The sequence below is a fragment of the Drosophila santomea genome, unplaced genomic scaffold (assembly GCF_016746245.2).
Source record: "Drosophila santomea strain STO CAGO 1482 unplaced genomic scaffold, Prin_Dsan_1.1 Segkk91_quiver_pilon_scaf, whole genome shotgun sequence".
Classification (NCBI taxonomy): Eukaryota; Metazoa; Arthropoda; class Insecta; order Diptera; family Drosophilidae; genus Drosophila; species Drosophila santomea.
In genome coordinates this window covers 37,173-62,214 of record NW_025319026.1, presented here as the reverse complement: position 1 = coordinate 62,214, position 25,042 = coordinate 37,173, and the positions used below count along the sequence as shown (strand labels likewise).

Genomic DNA, 25,042 nt, shown 5'->3' with positions numbered 1-25,042 from the left:
CAACTTGCTTAAGTTGCATTTTAAATCTACCCACGCTTAAGGCTTCTTTTTTGCGGCTAAGCCCAGTAGGCGTCAACTCAACATAGGTTCTCCCGTCAAGTCCCACATCCAATTTAAAACTTCTGCATATAAAGTGCCACAACTGGACAAGAATCTACAATCCTGTACTTTACCTGTAGAATCTTTAAAGCATATGCAGCCTTTGCAACTAGCAGATCCAAATTTCTTCATTTATTTAGGCGTTGTTTACATCCTGTCTAAAGTGATGCGATAATTTGGTTCTTAAATTACTTTTGTGCGATTTATTTAGCGACCCTGTATAACTCTAAATCAACAAACCTTTGCTTTCGATTAATTTGGATGTCTACTTTATCACGCGACTCCAGTTATATTTTTCCAAATACGGAATAGTTCAATCAACGGGTTGCACGCTTATCCAGCGTCCCAAATATATAAGTTTGTTTCGATTTTTACGTGGTTGCACGATTTATCCAGCGTCCCCGTATTTTTCCAAGTGAACCGAATGTTTTGCCCCGCACGGTTTTTGGCTTTTCCAAGAGCTTTACATGCCACTCGGCCACATTGAGGAGGTAAAAACACGTTTGATTGTCTCTTAAACGTTTCATCGAGTTAAAGCCTAGAGCTAGTCCTCTGCGCCCTTTAAAAATCCCACTCTAAGCAAAAGCACATCGACAACTACACTAAAATCAACGAGCACATCGCTCCAAGTTCCACGATCAGCACCAAACACAAAACCAACGAATTCAGACTTCACCCCCCAAGTTACTATCAACCGCAAAAATGGAGCAAGCAACATTCTCACAACATTAAGGAAGGTTGAGAATGTTCCAGTAAAGCTGGTTAACTACCTCGTTTTGCAAGGAAAACGTTGTCCAATATACCAAAAGGAAAGAAGATAACGTTAAAACGATGATATAATTTTTTACGAGTACCACATTTTTTAAGCGTAATCCGTCGCCCCTTACCTTTGTCTTAATCGATTATTAATTTTTTATTTCTTTCCTCGCTCAATACAGCGACCCCGGTGTTTTTGTTCCGATCGTCACATTTATTCTGGCAGATATATTACTCTGGGCTGAATTCCAGGCTGTCTTACAAGATCGTCATTGAAAGCTTTAGGCGATTGAAGATATTTAAGTTAAACGCTTAAGCCAGAGCACTGCTGACTGGCAATAGCTCGCGGGCGATTTAGACCTTTAAAAATAGTGTGACGGTAACTCTACAATCCTGTAAACTTTGTTCGTAAGAAAACTATCCAACCCAAGTAGATCGTAAAACTATATAAAACAGAAGATTTAGGGATTACACCAGCACGAATTACTGCATTACTTACAGAGGAAGCCACAACACACTCATGCACCGAAATTGGACTCCACCAGTCCAATTAGACGTCAATCCTGACCACCACCACCGTATACACCTTTAACCACCAGGAAGATATAAAGCCCACTCCATTATTTCAGAACGCTTGTCTAACTTGTTTAACTTGCATTTTAAATCTACCCATGCTTAAGGCTTCACTTTTGCGGCTAAGCCCAGAAAGCGTCACCTCAACATAGGTTCTCCCGTCAAGCCCCACATCCAATTTAAAACTTCTGCATATAAAGTGCCACAACTGGACAAGAATCTACAATCCTGTACTTTACCTGTAGAATCTTTAAAGCATATGCAGCCTTTGCAACTAGCAGACCCAAATTTCTTCATTTATTCAGGCATTGTCTACATCCTGTCTAAAGTGATGCGATAATTTGGTTCTTAAATTACTTTTGTGCGATTTATTGAGCGACCATGTATAACTATAAATCAACAAACCTTAGCTTTCGATTAATTTGGGTGTCTGCTTTATCACGCGAATCCAGTTATATTTTTCCAAATACGGAATAGTTCAATCGATCCAACGTGTTGCACGCTTATCCAGCGACCCAATATATTATGTTTCGATCTTGGTTGCACGATTTATCCAGCGTCCCGATATATAAGTTGTTTTGATCCAATTGGTTAAACGATTTATCCAGCGTCCCAGATATATAAGTTTGTTTCGATTTTTTACGTGGTTGCACGATTTATTCAGCGTCCCCGTATTTCTCCAAGTGAACCGAATGTTTTGCACCGCACGGTTTTCGGCTTTTCCAAGAGCTTTAAATGCCACTTGGCCACATTGAGAAGGTAAAAACATGTTTGATTGTCTCTTAAACGTTTCATCGAGTTAGAGCCTAGAGCTAGTCCTCTGCGCCCTTCAAAAATCCAACTCAAAGCAAAAGCACATTGACAACTACCCTAAAATCAACGAGCTCATCGCTCGAAGTTCCACGATCAGCACCAAACAAAAAAGCTACAAATTCAGACTTCACACCCCAACTTACTAATCAACCGCAAAAATGGAGCATGCCACATTTTCACAACATTTTGGAAAGTTGGGGATGTTCCAGTAAAGCTGGTTAACTACCTTGATTTGCGCGGAAAACGTTGTTCAATATACCAAAAGGAAAGAAGATAACGATAAAACGATGATATAATTTGTTACGAGTACCACATTTTTACGCGTAATCCGTCGCCCCTTACCTTTGTCTAAATCGATTATTAATTTTTTATTTGTTTCCTCGCTCAATACAGCGACCCCGGCGTTTTTTTTCCGATCGTCACATTTATTCAGGCAGATATATTTCTCTGGGCTGAATTCCAGGCTGTCTTACAAGATCGTCATCGAAAGCTCGAGGCGATTGAAGATATTTAAGTCAAACGCTCAAGCCAGAGCACTGCGGACTAACAATAGCTCGCGGGCGATCCAGACCTTTGAGAATAGTGTGACGGTAACTCCACAATCCTTCGTTCGTAAGAAAACTATCCTACCCAAGTAGAGCGGCAAAAATATATAAAAGAGCAGATCTAGTGTTTAAGCTGTACTGACAGAACGGTTAATCCTGACCTCTGACTAACGGAGTTGGCAGATTGACGTACGTTTCAAAAACGAGAGGCTGCTGGTCAACAAAAATTGACACGTCTAACTGAGATTGCTTGCATATGTTTCTGTGCTTTGCCAAGTTGCCAAAAATAACTCTGTCCCTATGGAAACAATCCCTTATGAGTAAGACAGATATATAACTCTGGGCTGAATTCGAGGCTATCTTACAAAATCGTCATCATATAATTTTTTTGTGTTAAAGCTGTATTGCCTTCTTTAAGATTACACCAGCACGCATTACTGAATTACTTACAGAGGAAGCCACATAACACTCATGCACCGAAATGGCACTCCACCAGTCCAATCAGAGGTCAATCCTGACCACCACCCCCGTATACACTTTTAACCACCAGGAAGATATAAAGTCCACTCCATTAACAAATCAACCGAATGTGCAAACGTTTCTATATTTAAACACTCAAGGGGTCCCATGAGTACGACTTTAATTAAATACTCAGCACACGCACTTATTGACTCGGGTTCGGAGGCAACCTTAACCTTTATTTCAGAACGCTTGTTTAACATGCTTAACTTGCATTTTAAATCTACCCATGCTTAAGGCTTCACCTTTGCGGCTAAGACCAGAAAGCGTCAACTCAACATATGTTCTCCCGTCAAGCCCCACATCCAATTTAAAACTTCTGCATATATAGTGCCACAACTGGAACAGGATCTACAATCATGTACTTTACCTTAGAATCTTTAAAGCATAGGCAGCCTTTGCAACTAGCAGACCCAAATTTCTTCATTTATTCAGGCGTTGTGGACTGTCTAAAGTGATGCGATAATTTGGTTCTTAAATTACTTTTGTGCAATTTATTGAGCGAACCTGTATAACTCTAAAGCGAAAAACCTTAGCTTTCGATTAATTTGGGTATCTGCTTTATCACGCGACTCCAGTTAAATTTTTTTTAAATACGGAATATTTCAATCGATCCAACGGGTTGCACGCTTATCCAGCGACCCAATATATATTGTTTCGATCTTGGTTGCACGATTTATTTATTTAGCGTCCCGATATATAAGTATTTTTGATTCAATTGGTTGAACGATTTTCCAGCGTCCCAAGTATATACGTTTGTTTCAATTTTTATTACGTGGTTGCACGATTTATCCAGCGTCCCCGTATTTCTCCAAGTGAACCAAATGTTTTGCACCGCAGGTAAAAAAATGTTTGATTGTCTCTTAAACGTTTCATCGAGTTAGAGCCTAGAGCTAGTCCTCTGCGCCCTTCAAAAATCCCACTCGAAGCAAAAGCACATGGACAACTACACTAAAATCAACGAGCACATCGCTCCAAGTTCCACGATCAGCACCAAACACAAAAGCTACGAATTCAGACTTCACACCCCAAGTTACTAATCAACCGCCAAAATGGAGCAAGCAACATTCTCACAACATTTTGGAAGGTTGAGGATGTTCCAGTGAAGCTGGTTTACTACCTATTTTTGCAAGGACAACTTTATATACCAAAAGGAACGAAGATAAACGATGACAAAATTTGTTACGAGTACCACATTTTTCACGCGTAATCCGTCACCCCTTACCTTTGTGTAAATCGATTAATTCCGATTGTTATATTTTTATTTTTTCTCGCTTAATACAGCGACCCCGGTGTTTTTGTTTTGATCATCACATTTTTTCACGCGTTGTCCTGCGCATCCACATCCTGTCTAAAGTGATGCGATAATTTGGTTCTTTGGTTCTTACCTTTGTTCGCTATTGGTTGAACGATTTATTAAGCGTCCCAAATATATAAGTATGTTTCGATTTTTTACGTGGTTGCACGATTTATCCAGCGTCCCCGTATTTGTCCAAGTAGACCGAATAGTTTGCCCCGCACGGTTTTCGCCAATTGGCCACATTAAGGAGGTAAAAACATTTTGATTGTCTCCTCTGCGCCTTTCACAAATCCCACTGTAAGCAAAAGCACATCGACAACTACACTAAAATCAACGAGCACATCGCTCCAAGTTCCACGATCAGCACCAAACACAAAACCAACGAATTCAGACTTCACACCCCAAAGTACTATCAACCGCAAAAATGGAGCAAGCAACATTCTCGCAACATTTTGGAAGGTGAGGATGTTCTAGTAAAGCTGGTAAGCTGGGTAACTACCTTGATTTGCGCGGAAAACGTTGTCCATTATACCAGAAGGAAAGAAGATAACGATAAACAATGATATAATTTGTTACGAGTACCACATTTTTTACGCGTAATCCGTCGCCCCTTACCTTTGTCTAAATCGATTATTAATTTTTTATTTGTTTCCTCGCTAATACAGCAACCCCGTTGTTTATGTTCCGATCGTCACATTTATTCTTGCAGATATATTACTCTGGGCTGAATTCCAGGCTGTCTTACAAGATCGTCATCGAAAGCTTGAGGCAATTGAAGATATTTAAGTTAAACGCTCAAGCCAGAGCAATAGCTCGCGGGCGATTTAGACCTTTAAAAATAGTGTGACGGTAACTCTACAATCTTGTAAACTTTGTTCGTAAGAAAACTATCCATCCCAAGTAGAGCGGCAAAAATATATAAAACAGCAGATTTAGTGTTTAAGCTGTATTGCCAGAACGCATCTTCTTAGGGATTACACCAGCACGCATTACTGCATTACTTACAGAGGAAGCCATAACACACTCATGCACCGAAATTGGACTCCACCAGTCCAATCAGAGGTCAATCCTGACCACCACCCCCGTATTCACCTTTAACCACCAGGAAGATATAAAGCCCACTCCATTATTTCAGAACGCTTGTTTAACTTGTTTAACTTGCATTTTAAATCTACCCATGCTTAAGGCTTCACCTTTGCGGCTAAGACCAGAAAGCGTCAACTCAACATATGTTCTCCCGTCAAGCCCCACATCCAATTTAAAACTTCTGCATATATAGTGCCACAACTGGACAAGAATCTACAATCCTGTACTTTACCTGTAGAATCTTTAAAGCATATGCAGCCTTTGCAACTAGCAGACCCAAATTTCTTCATTTATTCAGGCGTTGTTCACATCCTGTCTAAAGTGATGCGATAATTTGGTTCTTTAATTACTTTTGTGCGATTTCTTTAGCGACCCTGTATAACTCTAAATCAACAAACCTTAGCTTTCGATTAATTTGGGTATCTGCTTTATCACGCGACTTCAGTTATATTTTTCCAAATACGGAATAGTTCAATCGATCCAACGGGTTGCACGCTTATCCAGCGTCCCAAATATATATAGTTTTTCGATTTTTTACGTGGTTGCACGATTTATCCAGCGTCCTCGTATTTCTCCAAGTGAACCGAATGTTTGCCCCGCACGGTTTCGGCTTTCCAAGAGCTTTACATGCCACTTGGCCACATTGAGGAGGTAAAACATGTTTGATTGTCTCTTAAACGTTTCATCGAGTTAGAGCTCAGAGCTAGTCCTCTGCGCCCTTCAAAAATCCCACTCGAAGCAAAAGCACATGGACAACTACACTAAAATCAACGAGCACATCGCTCCAAGTTCCATGATCAGCACCAAACACAAAGCTACGAATTCAGACTTCACCCCCAAGTTACTAATCAACCGCAAAAATGGAGCAAGCAACATTCACAACATTTTGGAAGGTTGAGGATGTTCCAGTAAAGCTGGTTAGCTGGTTAACTACTCGATTTGCGCGGAAAACGTTGTCATATACCAAAAGGAAAGAGATAACGATAAAACGATGATATATTTTTACGAGTACCACATTTTTACGCGTAATCCGTCGCCTTACCTTTGTCTAAATCGATTATTAATTTTTATTTGTTTCCTCGCTCAATACAGCGACCCCGGTTTTTGTTCCGATCGTCACATTTATTCAGAGATTATTACTCTGGCTGAATTCCAGGCTGTCTTACAAGATCGTCATCGAAAGCTCGAGGCGATTGAAGATATTTAAGTCAAACGCTCAAGCCAGAGCACTGCGGACTAACAATAGCTCGCGGCGATCCAGACCTTTGAGAATAGTGTGACGGTAACTCTACAATCCTGTAAACTTTGTTCGTAAGAAAACTATCCATCCAAGTAGAGCGCAAAAATATAATACAGCAGATTTAGTGTTTAAGCTGTATTGCCAGAACGCATCTTCTTAGGGATTACACCAGCACGCATTACTGCATTACTTACAGAGGAAGCCACAACACACTCATGCACCGAAATTGGACTCCACCAGTCCAATCAGAGGTCAATCCTGACCACCACCCCCGTATACACTTTAACCACCAGGAAGATATAAAGCCCACTCCATTATTTCAAACGCTTGTTTAACTTGTTTAACTTGCATTTTAAATCTACCCATGCTTAAGGCTTCACCTTTGCGGCTAAGACCAGAAAGCGTCAACTCAACATATGTTCTCCCGTCAAGCCCACATCCAATTTAAAACTTCTGCATATATAGTGCCACAACTGGACAAGATCTACAATCTTGTACTTTACCTGTAGAATCTTTAAAGCATATGCAGCCTTTGCAACTAGCAGACCCAAATTTCTTCATTTATTCAGGGTTGTCACATCCTGTCTAAAGTGATGCGATAATTTGGTTCTTAAATTACTTTTGTGCGATTTATTGAGCGAACCTGTATAACTAAATCAAAAACCTTAGCTTTCGATTAATTTGGGTTGTCTGCTTTATCACGCGACTCCAGTTATATTTTTCCAAATACGGAATAGTTCAATCGATCGGGTTGCACGCTTATCCAGCGTCCCAAATATATAAGTTTGTTTCGATTTTTTACGTGTTGCACGATTTATCAGCGTCCCGTATTTCTCCAAGTGAACCGAATGTTTTGCCCGCACGGTTTTCGGCTTTTCCAAGAGCTTTACATGCCACTTGGCCACATTGAGGAGGTAAAACATGTTTGATTGTCTCTTAAACGTTTCATCGAGTTAGAGCCTAGTCCTCTGCGCCCTTTAAAAATCCAACTCAAAGCAAAAGCACATTGACAACTACCCTAAAATCAACGAGCTCATCGCTCGAAGTTCCACGATCAGCACCAAACAAAAAGCTACAAATTCAGACTTCACACCCCAACTTAATCAACCGCAAAAATGGAGCAAGCAACATTCTCACAACATTTTGGAAGGTTGAGGATGTTCCAGTGAAGCTGATTAGCTGGTTAACTACCTCGATTTGCGCGGAAACGTTGTCCAATATACCAAAAGGAAAAAAGATAACGATAAAACATGATATAATTTGTTACAGGTACCACATTTTTATGCGTAATCCGTCGCCCCTTACCTTTGTCTAAATCGATTATTAATTTTTTATTTGTTTCCTCGCTCAATACAGCGACCCCCGGCGTTTTTGTTCCGATCGGCACATTTATTCAGGCAGATATATTACTCTGGGCTGAATTCCAGGCTGTCTTACAAGATCGTCATCGAAAGCTCGAGGCGATTGAAGATATTTAAGTCAAACGCTCAAGCCAGAGCACTGCGGACTAACAATAGCTCGCGGGCGATCCAGACCTTTGAGAATAGTGTGACGGTAACTCCAAATCCTGTAAACATTGTTCGTAAGAAAACTATCCTACCCAAGTAGAGCGGGCAAAAATATATAAAAGAGCAGATCTAGTGTTTAAGCTGTACTGACAGAACGGTCAATCCTGACTCTGACTAACGGAGTTCGCAGATTGACGTACGTTTCAAAAACAAGAGGCTGCTGGTCAACAAAAATTGCACGTCTAACTGAGATTGCTTGCATATGTTTCTGTGCTTTGCTAAGTTGCCAAAAATAACTCTGTCCCTATGGAAACAATCCCTTATGAGTAAGACAGATATATAACTCTGGGCTGAATTCGAGGCTATCTTACAAAATCGTCATCATATAATTTTTTTGTGTTAAAGCTGTATTGCCTTCTTTGGGATTACACCAGCACGCATACTGAATTACTTACAGATGAAGCCACATAATACTCATGCACCGAAATGGCACTCTCACCAGTCTAATCAGAGGTCAATCCTGACACCACCCCGTATACACTTTTAACCACAGGAAGATATAAAGTCCACTCCATTAACAAATCAACCGAATGTGCAAACGGTTCTAGATTTAAACACTCAAGGGGTCCTCATGAGTACGGCTTTAATCAAATACTCAGCACACGCAATATTGACTTGGTTCGGAGGCAACCTTAACCTTTATTTCAGAACGCTTGTCAACTTGCTTAAGGTTGCATTTTAAATCTACCCACGCTTAAGGCTTCTTTTTGCGGCTAAGCCCAGTAGGCGTCAACTCAACATAGGTTCTCCCGTCAAGTCCCACATATAATTTAAAACTTCTGCATATAAAGTGCCACAACTGGACAAGAATCTACAATCCTGTACTTTACCTGTAGAATCTTTAAAGCATATGCAGCCTTTGCAACTAGCAGACCCAAATTTTTTCATTATTAGGCGTTGTCTACATCCTGTCTAAAGTGATGCGATATTTGGTTTCTTAAATTACTTTTGTGCGATTATTAGCGACCCTGTATAACTCTAAATCAACAAACTTTGCTTTCGATTAATTTGGATGTCTACTTATCACGCGACTCCAGTTATATTTTTCCAATACGGATAGTTCAATCAACGGGTTGCACGCTTATCCAGCGCCCCAATATATAAGTTTGTTCGATTTTTACGTGGTTGCACGATTTATCCAGCGTCCCGTATTTTTCCAAGTGAACCGAATGTTTTGCCCCCGCATTTGGCTTTCCAAGAGCTTTACATTGCCACTCGGCCACATTGAGGAGGTAAAAACACGTTGATTGTCTCTTAAACGTTTCATCGAGTTAGAGCCTAGAGCTAGTCCTCTGCGTTCTTTAAAAATCCCACTCGAAGCAAAGCACATGGACAACTACACTAAAATCAACGAGCACATCGCTCCAAGTTCCACGATCAGCACCAACACAAAAGCTCGAATTCAGATTCACACCCCAAGTTACAAATCAACCGCAAAATGGAGCAAGCAAATTCTCACAACATTTTGGAAGGTTGAGGATTTCCAGTGAAGCTGGTTAGCTGGTAACTACCTCGATTTGCAAGGAAACGTTGTCCAATTATACCAAAAGGAAAGAAGATAACGTTAAACGATGATATAATTTGTTACGAGTACCACATTTTCTACGCGTAATCCGTCGCCCCTTTACCGTTGTCTAAATCGATTTATTCCGATTATTATGTTTTTATTTTTTCTCGCTCAATACAGCGACCCGGTGTTTTTGTTTCGATCGTCACATTGTTTCACGCGTTGTCCTGCGCGTCACATCCTGTCTAAAGTGATGCAATAATTTGGTTCTTACTTTTGTTCGCTATTGGTTGAACGATTTATCAAGCGTCCCAAATATATACGTATGTTTCGATTTTTACGTGTTGCACGATTTATCCAGCGTCCCGTATTTGTCCAAGTGGACCGAATGGTTGCCCCGCACGGTTTCGTCTGTTCCAAGAGCTTTATAAGCCAATTGGCACATTAAGGAGGTAAAATATTTGATTGTCTCCTCTGCGCCTTCACAAATCCCACTCTAAGCAAAAGCACATCGACAACTACACTAAAATCAACGAGCACATCGCTCCAAGTTCCACGATCAGCACCAAACACAAAACCAACGAATCAGACTTCACCCCCCAAGTTACTATCAACCGCAAAAATGGAGCAAGCACATTCTCACAACATTAAGGAAGGTTGAGGATGTTCCAGTAAAGCTGGTTAGCTGGTTAACTACCTCGTTTGCGCGGAAAACGTTGTCCAATATACCAAAGGAAAGAAGATAACGATAAAACGATAATATAATTTGTTACGAGTACCACATTTTTTAAGCGTAATCCGTCGCCCCTTACCTTTGTCTAATCGATTATTAATTTTGTATTTGTTTCCTCGCTCAATACAGCGACCCCGGTGTTTTTGTTCCGATCGTCACATTTATTCTGCAGATATATTACTCTGGGCTGAATTCCAGGCTGTCTTACAAGATCGTCATCGAAAGCTTTAGGCGATTGAAGATATTTAAGTTAAACGCATAAGCCAGAGCACTGCGGACTGGCAATAGCTCGCGGGCAATTTAGACCTTTAAAAACAGTGTGACGGTAACTCTACAATCCTGTAACTTGTTCGTAAGAAAACTATCCAACCCAAGTAGATCGCAAAACTATATAAAACAGAAGATTTAGGGATTACACCAGCACGCATTACTGCATTACTTACAGAGGAAGCCACACACACTCATGCACCGAAATTGGACTCCACCAGTCCAATTAGAGGTCAATCCTGACCACCACCCCCGTATACACCTTTAACCACCAGGAAGATATAAGCCCACTCCATTATTCAGAACGCTTGTTTAACTTGTTTAACTTGCATTTTAAATCTACCCATGCTTAAGGCTTCACTTTTGCGGCTAAGCCCAGAAAGCGTCACCTCAACATAGGTTCTCCCGTCAAGCCCCACATCCAATTTAAATTCTGCATATAAAGTGCCACAACTGGACAAGAATCTACAATCCTGTACTTTACCTGTAGAATCCTTAAAGCATATGCAGCCTTTGCAACTAGCAGACCCAAATTTCTTCATTTATTCAGGCGTTGTCTACATCCTGTCTAAAGTGATGCGATAATTTGGTTCTTAAATTACTTTTGTGCGATTTATTGAGCGACCATGTATAACTATAAATCAACAAACCTTAGCTTTCGATTAATTTGGGTGTCTGCTTTATCACGCGAATCCAGTTATATTTTTCCAAATACGGAATAGTTCAATCGATCCAACGTGTTGCACGCTTATCCAGCGTCCCGATATATAAGTTGTTTTGATCCAATTGGTTAAACGATTTATCCAGCGTCCCAGATATATAAGTTTGTTTCGATTTTTTACGTGGTTGCACGATTTATTCAGCGTCCCCGTATTTCTCCAAGTGAACCGAATGTTTTGCCCCGCACGGTTTTCGGCTTTTCCAAGAGCTTTACATGCCACTTGGCCACATTGAGGAGGTAAAAACATGTTTGATTGTCTCTTAAACGTTTCATCGAGTTAGAGCCTAGTCCTCTGCGCCCTTAAAAATCCAACTCAAAGCAAAAGCACATTGACAACTACCCTAAATCAACGAGCTCATCGCTCGAAGTTCCACGATCAGCACCAAACAAAAAAGCTACAAATTCAGACTTCACACCCCAACTTACTAATCAACCGCAAAAATGGAGCAAGCAACATTCTCACAACATTTTGGAAGGTTGAGGATGTTCCAGTGAAGCTGATTAGCTGGTTAACTACCTCGATTTGCGCGGGAAACGTTGTCCAATATACCAAAAAGAAAAAAGATAACGATAAAACGATGATATAATTTGTTACGAGTACCACATTTTTACGCGTAATCCGTCGCCTCTTACCTTTGTCTAAATCGATTATTAATTTTTTATTTGTTTCCTCGCTCAATACAGCGACCCCTGCGTTTTTGTTCCGATCGTCACATTTATTCAGGCAGATATATTACTCTGGGCTGAATTCCAGGCTGTCTTACAAGATCTTCAACCAAAGCTCGAGGCGATTGAAGATATTTAAGTCAAACGCTCAAGCCAGAGCACTGCGGACTAACAATAGCTCGCGGGCGATCCAGACCTTTGAGAATAGTGTGACGGTAACTCCACAATCCTGTAAACATTGTTCGTAAGAAAACTATCCTACCCAAGTAGAGCGGCAAAAATATATAAAAGAGCAGATCTAGTGTTTAAGCTGTACTGACAGAACGGTCAATCCTGACCTCTGACTAACGGAGTTCGCAGATTGACGTACGTTTCAAAAACAAGAGGCTGCTGGTCAACAAAAATTGACACGTCTAACTGAGATTGCTTGCATATGTTTCTGTGCTTTGCCAAGTTGCCAAAAATAACTCTGTCCCTATGGAAACAATCCCTTATGAGTAAGACAGATATATAACTCTGGGCTGAATTCGAGGCTATCTTACAAAATCGTCATCATATAATTTTTTTGTGTTAAAGCTGTATTGCCTTCTTTAAGATTACACCAGCACGCATTACTGAATTACTTACAGAGGAAGCCACATAACACTCATGCACCGAAATGGCACTCCACCAGTCCAATCAGAGGTCAATCCTGACCACCACCCCCGTATTCACCTTTAACCACCAGGAAGATATAAAGCCCACTCCATTATTTCAGAACGCTTGTCTAACTTGTTTAACTTGCATTTTAAATCTACCCATGCTTAAGGCTTCACTTTTGCGGCTAAGCCCAGAAAGCGTCACCTCAACATAGGTTCTCCCGTCAAGCCCCACATCCAATTTAAAACTTCTGCATATAAAGTGCCACAACTGGACAAGAATCTACAATCCTGTACTTTACCTGTAGAATCTTTAAAGCATATGCAGCCTTTGCAACTAGCAGACCCAAATTTCTTCATTTATTTAGGCGTTGTCTACATCCTGTCTAAAGTGATGCGATAATTTGGTTCTTAAATTACTTTTGTGCGATTTATTTAGCGACCCTGTATAACTCTAAATCAACAAACCTTTGCTTTCGATTAATTTGGATGTCTACTTTATCACGCGACTCCAGTTATATTTTTCCAAATACGGAATAGTTCAATCAACGGGTTGCACGCTTATCCAGCGTCCCAAATATATAAGTTTGTTTCGATTTTTTACGTGGTTGAACGATTTATCCAGCGTCCCCGTATTTTTCCAAGTGAACCGAATGTTTTGCCCCGCACGGTTTTTGGCTTTTCCAAGAGCTTTACATGCCACTCGGCCACATTGAGGAGGTAAAAACACATTTGATTGTCTTTTAAACGTTTCATCGAGTTAGAGCCTAGAGCTAGTCCTCTGCGCCCTTTAAAAATCCCACTCGAAGCAAAAGCACATGGACAACTACACTAAAATCAACGAGCACATCGCTCCAAGTTCCACGATCAGCACCAAACACAAAAGCTACGAATTCAGACTTCACACCCCAAGTTACAAATCAACCGCAAAAATGGAGCAAGCAACATTCTCACAACATTTTGGAAGGTTGAGGATGTTCCAGTGAAGCTGGTTAACTACCTCGATTTGCAAGGAAAACGTTGTCCAATATACCAAAAGGAAAGAAGATAACGTTAAAACGATGATATAATTTGTTACGAGTACCACATTTTCTACGCGTAATCCGTCGCCCCTTACCGTTGTCTAAATCGATTAATTCCGATTATTATATTTTTATTTTTTCTCGCTCAATACAGCGACCCGGTGTTTTTGTTTCGATCGTCACATTGTTTCACGCGTTGTCCTGCGCGTCCACATCCTGTCTAAAGTGATGCGATAATTTGGTTCTTACTTTTGTTCGCTATTGGTTGAACGATTTATCAAGCGTCCCAAATATATACGTATGTTTCGATTTTTTACGTGGTTGCACGATTTATCCAGCGTCCCCGTATTTGTCCAAGTGGACCGAATGGTTTGCCCCGCACGGTTTTCGGCTTTTCCAAGAGCTTTATAAGCCAATTGGCCACATTAAGGAGGTAAAACATTTTGATTGTCTCCTCTGCGCCTTTCACAAATCCCACTCTAAGCAAAAGCACATCGACAACTACACTAAAATCAACGAGCACATCGCTCCAAGTTCCACGATCAGCACCAAACACAAAACCAACGAATTCAGACTTCACCCCCCAAGTTACTATCAACCGCAAAAATGGAGCAAGCAACATTCTCACAACATTAAGGAAGGTTGAGGATGTTCCAGTAAAGCTGGTTAGCTGGTTAACTACCTCGTTTTGCGCGGAAAACGTTGTCCAATATACCAAAAGGAAAGAAGATAACGATAAAACGATGATATAATTTGTTACGAGTACCACATTTTTTAAGCGTAATCCGTCGCCCCTTACCTTTGTCTAAATCGATTATTAATTTTGTATTTGTTTCCTCGCTCAATACAGCGACCCCGGTGTTTTTGTTCCGATCGTCACATTTATTCTGGCAGATATATTACTCTGGGCTGAATTCCAGGCTGTCTTACAAGATCGTCATCGAAAGCTTTAGGCGATTGAAGATATTTAAGTTAAACGCTTAAGCCAGAGCACTGCGGACTGGCAATAGCTCGCGGGCAATTTAGACCTTTAAAAATAGTGTGACGGTAACTCTACAATCCTGTAAACTTTGTTCGTAAGAAAACTATCCAACCCAAGTAGATCGCAAAACTATATAAAACAGAAGATTTAGGGATTACACCAGCACGCATTACTGCATTACTTACAGAGGAAGCCACAACACATCATGCACCGAAATTGGACTCCACCAGTCCAATTAGAGGTCAATCCTGACCACCACCACCGTATACACCTTTAACCACCAGGAAGAATAAAGCCCACTCCATTATTTCAGAACGCTTGTTTAACTTGTTTAACTTGCATTTTAAATCTACCCATGCTTAAGGCTTCACTTTTGCGGCTAAGCCCAGAAAGCGTCACCTCAACATAGGTTCTCCCGTCAAGCCCCACATCCAATTTAAAACTTCTGCATATAAAGTGCCACAACTGGACAAGAATCTACAATCCTGTACTTTACCTGTAGAATCTTTAAAGCATATGCAGCCTTTGCAACTAGCAGACCCAAATTTCTTCATTTATTCAGGCGTTGTCTACATCCTGTCTAAAGTGATGCGATAATTTGGTTCTTAAATTACTTTTGTGCGATTTATTGAGCGACCATGTATAACTCTAAATCAACAAACCTTAGCTTTCGATTAATTTGGGTGTCTGCTTTATCACGCGAATCCACTTATATTTTTCCAAATACGGAATAGTTCAATCGATCCAACGTGTTGCACGCTTATCCAGCGACCCAATATATATTGTTTCGATCTTGGTTGCACGATTTATCCAGCGTCCCGATATATAAGTTGTTTTGATCCAATTGGTTGAACGATTTATCCAGCGTCCCAGATATATAAGTTTGTTTCGATTTTTTACGTGGTTGCACGATTTATTCAGCGTCCCCGTATTTCTCCAAGTGAACCGAATGTTTTGCCCCGCACGGTTTTCGGCTTTTCCAAGAGCTTTACATGCCACTTGGCCACATTGAGGAGGTAAAAACATGTTTGATTGTCTCTTAAACGTTTCATCGAGTTAGAGCCTAGTCCTCTGCGCCCTTTAAAAATCCAACTCAAAGCAAAAGCACATTGACAACTACCCTAAAATCAACGAGCTCATCGCTCGAAGTTCCACGATCAGCACCAAACAAAAAAGCTACAAATTCAGACTTCACACCCCAACTTACTAATCAACCGCAAAAATGGAGCAAGCAACATTCTCACAACATTTTGGAAGGTTGAGGATGTTCCAGTGAAGCTGATTAGCTGGTTAACTACCTCGATTTGCGCGGGAAACGTTGTCCAATATACCAAAAGGAAAAAAGATAACGATAAAACGATGATATAATTTGTTACGAGTACCACATTTTTTACGCGTAATCCGTCGCCCCTTACCTTTGTCTAAATCGATTATTAATTTTTTATTTGTTTCCTCGCTCAATACAGCGACCCCGGCGTTTTTGTTCCGATCGTCACATTTATTCAGGCAGATATATTACTCTGGGCTGAATTCCAGGCTGTCTTACAAGATCGTCATCGAAAGCTCGAGGCGATTGAAGATATTTAAGTCAAACGCTCAAGCCAGAGCACTGCGGACTAACAATAGCTCGCGGGCGATCCAGACCTTTGAGAATAGTGTGACGGTAACTCCACAATCCTGTAAACATTGTTCGTAAGAAAACTATCCTACCCAAGTAGAGCGGCAAAAATATATAAAAGAGCAGATCTAGTGTTTAAGCTGTACTGACAGAACGGTCAATCCTGACCTCTGACTAACGGAGTTCGCAGATTGACGTACGTTTCAAAAACAAGAGGCTGCTGGTCAACAAAAATTGACACGTCTAACTGAGATTGCTTGCATATGTTTCTGTGCTTTGCCAAGTTGCCAAAAATAACTCTGTCCCTATGGAAACAATCCCTTATGAGTAAGACAGATATACAAAATCGTCATCATATAATTTTTTTGTGTTAAAGCTGTATTGCCTTCTTTGGGATTACACCAGCACGCATTACTGAATTACTTACAGATGAAGCCACATAACACTCATGCACCGAAATGGCACTCCACCAGTCCAATCAGAGGTCAATCCTGACCACCACCCCCGTATACACTTTTAACCACCAGGAAGATATAAAGTCCACTCCATTAACAAATCAACCGAATGTGCAAACGGTTCTAGATTTAAAAACTCAAGGGTCCTCATGAGTACGGCTTTAATCAAATACTCAGCACACGCAATTATTGACTTGGGTTCGGAGGCAACCTTAACCTTTATTTCAGAACGCTTGTTCAACTTGCTTAAGTTGCATTTTAAATCTACCCACGCTTAAGGCTTCTTTTTTGCGGCTAAGCCCAGTAGGCGTCAACTCAACATAGGTTCTCCCGTCAAGTCCCACATCTAATTTAAAACTTCTGCATATAAAGTGCCACAACTGGACAAGAATCTACAATCCTGTACTTTACCTGTAGAATCTTTAAAGCATATGCAGCCTTTGCAACTAGCAGACCCAAATTTCTTCATTTTTAGGCGTTGTCTACATCCTGTCTAAAGTGATGCGATAATTTGGTTCTTAAATTACTTTTGTGCGATTTATTTAGCGACCCTGTATAACTCTAAATCAACAAACCTTGCTTTCGATTAATTTGGATGTCTACTTTATCACGCGACTCCAGTTATATTTTTCCAAATACGGAATAGTTCAATCAACGGGTTGCCGCTTATCCAGCGTCCCAAATATATAAGTTTGTTTCGATTTTTACGTGGTTGCACGATTTATCCAGCGTCCCCGTATTTTTCCAAGTGAACCGAATGTTTTGCCCCGCACGGTTTTGGCTTTTCCAAGAGCTTTACATGCCACTCGGCCACATTGAGGAGGTAAAACACGTTTGATTGTCTCTTAAACGTTTTCGAGTTAGAGCCTAGAGCTAGTCCTCTGCGCCCTTTAAAAATCCCACTCGAAGCAAAAGCACATGGACAACTACACTAAAATCAACGAGCACATCGCTCCAAGTTCCACGATCAGCACCAAACACAAAAGCTACGAATTCAGACTTCACACCCCAAGTTACAGATCAACCGCAAAAATGGAGCAAGCAACATTCTCACAACATTTTGGAAGGTTGAGGATGTTCCAGTGAAGCTGGTTAGCTGGTTAACTACCTCGATTTGCAAGGAAAACGTTGTCCAATATACCAAAGGAAAGAAATAACGTTAAAACGATGATATAATTTGTTACGAGTACCACATTTTCTACGCGTAATCCGTCGCCCCTTACCGTTGTCTAAATCGATTAATTCCGATTATTATATTTTTATTTTTTCTCGCTCAATACAGCGACCCGGTGTTTTTGTTTCGATCGTCACATTGTTGTCCTGCGCGTCCACATCCTGTCTAAAGTGATGCGATAATTTGGTTCTTACTTTTGTTCGCTATTGGTTGAACGATTTATCAAGCGTCCCAAATATATACGTATGTTTCGATTTTTTACGTGGTTGCACGATTTATCCAGCGTCCCCGTATTTGTCCAAGTGGACCGAATGGTTTGCCCCGCACGGTTTTCGGCTTTTCCAAGAGCTTTATAAGCCAATTGGCCACATTAAGGAGGTAAAACATTTTGATTGTCTCCTCTGCGCCTTTCACAAATCCCACTCTAAGCAAAAGCACATCGACAACTACACTAAAATCAACGAGCACATCGCTCCAAGTTCCACGATCAGCACCAACACAAAACCAACGAATTCAGACTTCACCCCCCAAGTTACTATCAACCGCAAAAATGGAGCAAGCAACATTCTCACAACATTAAGGAAGGTTGAGGATGTTCCAGTAAAGCTGGTTAGCTGGTTAACTACCTCGTTTTGCGCGGAAAACGTTGTCCAATATACCAAAAGGAAAGAAGATAACGATAAAACGATGATATAATTTGTTACGAGTACCACATTTTTTAAGCGTAATCCGTCGCCCCTTACCTTTGTCTAAATCGATTATTATTTTTATTTGTTTCCTCGCTCAATACAGCGACCCCGGTGTTTTTGTTCCGATCGTCACATTTATTCTGGCAGATATATTACTCTGGGCTGAATTCCAGGCTGTCTTACAAGTCGTCATCGAAAGCTTTAGGCGATTGAAGATATTTAAGTTAAACGCTTAAGCCAGAGCACTGCGGACTGGCAATAGCTCGCGGGCAATTTAGACCTTTAAAAATAGTGTGACGGTAACTCTACAATCCTGTAAACTTTGTTCGTAAGAAACTATCCAACCCAAGTAGATCGCAAAACTATATAAAACAGAAGATTTAGGGATTACACCAGCACGCATTACTGCATTACTTACAGAGGAAGCCACAACACACTCATGCACCGAAATGGACTCCACCAGTCCAATTAGAGGTCAATCCTGACCACCATTACCGTATACACCACCAGGAAGAATAAAGCCCACTCCATTATTTCAGAACGCTTGTTTAACTTGTTTAACTTGCATTTTAAATCTACCCATGATTAAGGCTTCACTTTTGCGGCTAAGCCCAGAAAGCGTCACCTCAACATAGGTTCTCCCGTCAAGCCCCACATCCAATTTAAAACTTCTGCATATAAAGTGCCACAACTGGACAAGAATCTACAATCCTGTACTTTACCTGTAGAATCTTTAAAGCATATGCAGCCTTTGCAACTAGCAGACCCAAATTTCTTCATTTATTCAGGCGTTGTCTACATCCTGTCTAAAGTGATGCGATAATTTGGTTCTTAAATTACTTTTGTGCGATTTATTGAGCGACCATGTATAACTCTAAATCAACAAACCTTAGCTTTCGATTAATTTGGTTGTCTGCTTTATCACGCGAATCCACTTATATTTTTCCAAATACGGAATAGTTCAATCGATCCAACGTGTTGCACGCTTATCCAGCGACCCAATATATATTGTTTCGATCTTGGTTGCACGATTTATCCAGCGTCCCGATATATAAGTTGTTTTGATCCAATTGGTTGAACGATTTATCCAGCGTCCCAGATATATAAGTTTGTTTCGATTTTTTACGTGGTTGCACGATTTATTCATCGTCCCGTATTTCTCCAAGTGAACCGAATGTTTTGCTCCGCACGGTTTTCTTCTTTCCAAGAGCTTTAAATGCCACTTGGCCACATTGAGGAAGGTAAAAACATGTTTGATTGTCTCTTAAACGTTTCATCGAGTTAGAGCCTAGAGCAAGTCCTCTGCGCCCTTCAAAATCCAACTCAAAGCAAAAGCACATTGAAACTACCCTAAAATCAACGAGCTCATCGCTCGAAGTTCCACGATCAGCACCAAACAAAAAAGCTACAAATTCAGACTTCACACCCCAACTTACTAATCAACCGCAAAATGGAACAAGCAACATTCTCACAACATTTTGGAAGGTTGAGGATGTTCCAGTGAAGCTGATTAGCTGGTTAACTACCTTGATTTGCGCGGAAAACGTTGTTCAATATACCAAAAGGAAAGAAGATAACGATAAAACGATGATATAATTTGTTACGAGTACCACATTTTTACGCGTAATCCGTCGCCCCTTACCTTTGTCTAAATCGATTATTAATTTTTTATTTGTTTCCTCGCTCAATACAGCGACCCCGGCGTTTTTGTTCCGATCGTCACATTTATTCTTGCAGATATATTACTCTGGGCTGAATTCCAGGCTGTCTTACAAGATCGTCATCGAAAGCTTGAGGCAATTGAAGCTATTTAAGTTAAACGCTCAAGCCAGAGCAATAGCTCGCGGGCGATTTAGACCTTTAAAAATAGTGTGACGGTAACTCTACAATCCTGTAAACTTTGTTCGTAAGAAAACTATCCATCCCAAGTAGAGCGGCAAAAATATATAAAACAGCAGATTTAGTGTTTAAGCTGTATTGCCAGAACGCATCTTCTTAGGGATTACACCAGCACGCATTACTGCATTACTTACAGAGGAAGCCACAACACACTCATGCACCGAAATTGGACTCCACCAGTCCAATCAGAGGTCAATCCTGACCACCACCCCCGTATACACCTTTAACCACCAGGAAGATATAAAGCCCACTCCATTATTTCAGAACGCTTGTTTAACTTGTTTAACTTGCATTTTAAATCTACCCATGCTTAAGGCTTCACTTTTGCGGCTAAGCCCAGAAAGCGTCACCTCAACATAGGTTCTCCCGTCAAGCCCCACATCCAATTTAAAACTTCTGCATATATAGTGCCACAACTGTAAAGATCTACAATCATGTACTTTACCTGTAGAATCCTTAAAGCATATGCAGCCTTTGCAACTAGCAGACCCAAATTTCTTCATTTATTCAGGCGTTGTCCACATCCTGTCTAAAGTGATGCGATAATTTGGTTCTTAAATTACTTTTGTGCGATTTATTGAGCGAACCTGTATAACTCTAAATCGAAAAACCTTAGCTTTCGATTAATTTGGGTATCTGCTTTATACGCGACTCCAGTTATATTTTTCCAAATACGGAATAGTTCAATCGATCCAACGGGTTGCACGCTTATCCAGCGTCCCAAATATAAGTTTGTCAAATATCTCCCTTCCGCTTTTTTGCTCTTTATTCAATGCTTTATAAAAAGTGTTTAGTTCAAATATGCGCCGTTTTGGTTGATAATCTGTTTCCATCTAGACGGCAACTTCATAATACCTCCCTCGTAGAAGCCCCCCTCCTTATTTGCGAAGAACTCGGACAGCCACTTTTCACAAGCCTCTTTTGAGTTCAACTTTACACCACCAAGGGCATTCGCAATGGACAGGAACAGTTGGTACTCACTTGGCGCTATGTCCGGGCTATATGGTGGATGCGATAAAACCTCCCATCCGAGCTCCCGTAGCTTCTGACGAGTCATCAACGAAGTGTGTGGTCTGGCGTTGTCCTGGTGGAACACTACATCCTTCCTGTTGGCCAATTCTGGACGCTTCTGGTCGATCGCCTGCTTCAAGCTATTCAGTTTTTTGCAGTAGATGGTAGAATTAAGATGATTCCCTTCCAATCCCACCAAACACACAGCAAAACCTTCCTGGCCGTCAATCCCGGCTTGGCCACTGTTTTGGACGATTCACCGGCCTTCGACCACGACCGTTTTCGCTTGATATTGTCGTATGTGATCCATTTTTCGTCAGTCACCATCCGCTTCAAGAATGGGTCGAATTCGTTCCGTTTCAGCAGCATATCGCAGGCGTTGATTCGGTCCAGAAGGTTTTTTTGCGTCAAATCATGCGGCACCCAAACTTCAAGCTATTTTTTGTATCCAGCCTTCTGCAGATGGTTTAAAATGGTTTGGTGACTAACTCCCATCTCCTGGGCGATGTCACGAGATGCCACATGCCGGTCTAACTCGATGTATTCCATGATTTGATCGGTATTTGTCGTCACAGGTCTTCCGCCGGCTGGCTTATCCATGGTGTCGTTTTCAACGGCTCTAAATCGTCAAAACCATTCCTCCGCGGTTCGAAGTGATAGAGTACCATCCCCCAAATCACCATTAATCTTACGGAACGTTTCTCTAGCGGATTTGCCTTTAACGAAGGAAAACTTTAAAATAGCGCGAATTTCGGCGTTAGTGAACTCCATGTTTACACGTCTATAACTGTTAAACGCAATATCCAAACTAATCATGCATAGCGTCGTTTTGTAGTTATGTCAAGACCTTTATATTATGTATAGTATTGCCAGATACGAGCGCTTTGTACATAGCCGCAAATTCAAAAAAACAAAAAGGCGGAAGGGAGATATTTAAACCTTATATATAAGTTGTTTCGATTTTTTACGTGGTTGCACGATTTATCCAGCGTCCTCGTATCTCCAAGTGAACCGAATTTTGCCCCGCACGGTTTCCGGCTTTTCTAAGAGCTTTACATGCCACTTGGCCACATTGAGGAGGTAAAAACATGTTTGATTGTCTCTTAAACGTTTCATCGAGTTAGAGCTCAGAGCTAGTCCTCTGCGCCCTTCAAAAATCCCACTCGAAGCAAAAGCACATGGACAACTACACTAAAATCAACGAGCACATCGCTCCAAGTTCCATGATCAGCACCAAACACATAAGCTAAGAATTCAGACTTCACACCCCAAGTAACTAATCAACCGCAAAAATGGAGCAAGCCACATTTTCACAACATTTTGGAAGGTTGGTGATGTTCCAGTAAAGCTGGTTAACTACCTCGATTTGCGCGGAAAACGTTGTCCAAAATACCAAAAGGAAAGAAGATAACAATAAAACGATGATATAATTTGTTACGAGTACCACTTTTTTTACGCGTAATCCGTCGCCCCTTACCTTTGTCTAAATCGATTATTATTTTTTTATTTGTTTCCTGGCTCAATACAGCGACCACGGTGTTTTTGTTCCGATCGTCAGATATATTACTCTGGGCTGAATTCCAGGCTGTCTTACAAGATCGTCATCGAAAGCTTGAGGCGATTGAAGATATTTAAGTTAAACGCTCAAGCCAGGGCACTGCGGACTGCCAATAGCTCGCGGGCGATTTAGACCTTTAAAAATAGTGTGACTGTAACTCTACAATCCTGTAAACTTTGTTCGTAAGAAAACTATCCAACCCAAGTAGAGGGGCAAAAATATATAAAACAGCAGATTTAGTGTTTAAGCTGTATTGCCAGAACGCATTTTCTTAGGGATTACACCAGCACGCATTACTGCATTACTTACAGAGGAAGCCACAACACACTCATGCACCGAAATTGCACTCCACCAGTCCAATCAGAGGTCAATCCTGACCACCACCCCCGTATACACCTTTAACCACCAGGAAGATATAAAGTCCACTCCATTAACAAATCAACCGAATGTGCAAACGTTTCTATATTTAAACACTCAAGGGTCCTCATGAGTACGACTTTAATTAAATACTCAGCACACGCACTAATTGACTCGGGTTCGGAGGCAACCTTAACCTTTATTTCAGAACGCTTGTTTAACTTGCTTAACTTGCATTTAAATCTACCCATGCTTAAGGCTTCACCTTTGCGGCTAAGCCCAGAAAGCGTCAACTCAACATATGTTCTCCCGTCAAGCCCCACATCCAATTTAAAACTTCTGCATATATAGTGCCACAACTGGAACAGGATCTACAATCATGTACTTTACCTGTAGAATCCTTAAAGCATATGCAGCCTTTGCAACTAGCAGACCCAAATTTCTTCATTTATTCAGGCGTTGTCCACATCCTGTCTAAAGTGATGCGATAATTTGGTTCTTAAATTACTTTTGTGCGATTTATTGAGCGAACCTGTATAACTCTAAATCGAAAACCTTAGCTTTCGATTAATTTGGGTATCTGCTTTATACGCGACTCCAGTTAAATTTTTTTTAAATACGGAATATTTCAATCGATCCAACGGGTTGCACGCTTATCCAGCGACCCAATATATAAGTTGTTTTGATTCAATTTGTTGAACGATTTTCCAGCGTCCCAAGTATATACGTTTGTTTCAATTTTTTTTACGTGGTTGCACGATTTATCCAGCGTCCCCGTATTTCTCCAAGTGAACCGAATGTTTTGCCCCGCACGGTTTTCGGCTTTTCCAAGAGCTTTACATGCCACTTGGCCACATTGAGGAGGTAAAAACATGTTTGATAGTCTCTTAAACGTTTCATCGAGTTAGAGCTCAGAGCTAGTCCTCTGCGCCCTTCAAAAATCCCACTCGAAGCAAAAGCACATGGACAACTACACTAAAATCAACGAGCACATCGCTCCAAGTTCCATGATGAGCACCAAACACATAAGCTACGAATTCAGACTTCACACCCCAAGTTACTAATCAACCGCAAAAATGGAGCAAGCCACATTTTCACAACATTTTGGAAGGTTGAGGATGTTCCAGTGAAGCTGGTTTACTAATTATATATGCAAGGACAACTTTATATACCAAAAGGAACGAAGATAAACGATGACAAAATTTGTTACGAGTACCACATTTTTCACGCGTAATCCGTTACCCCT

The 25,042-nt window shown here is 40.9% G+C and overlaps 1 pseudogene; it reads right to left on the bottom strand.

Moving 5' to 3' along the window:
• Positions 1–22,025: 22,025 nt before the first annotated feature.
• On the bottom strand, positions 22,026–22,652 carry LOC122756656 (annotated as a pseudogene).
• Positions 22,653–25,042: the final 2,390 nt, after the last annotated feature.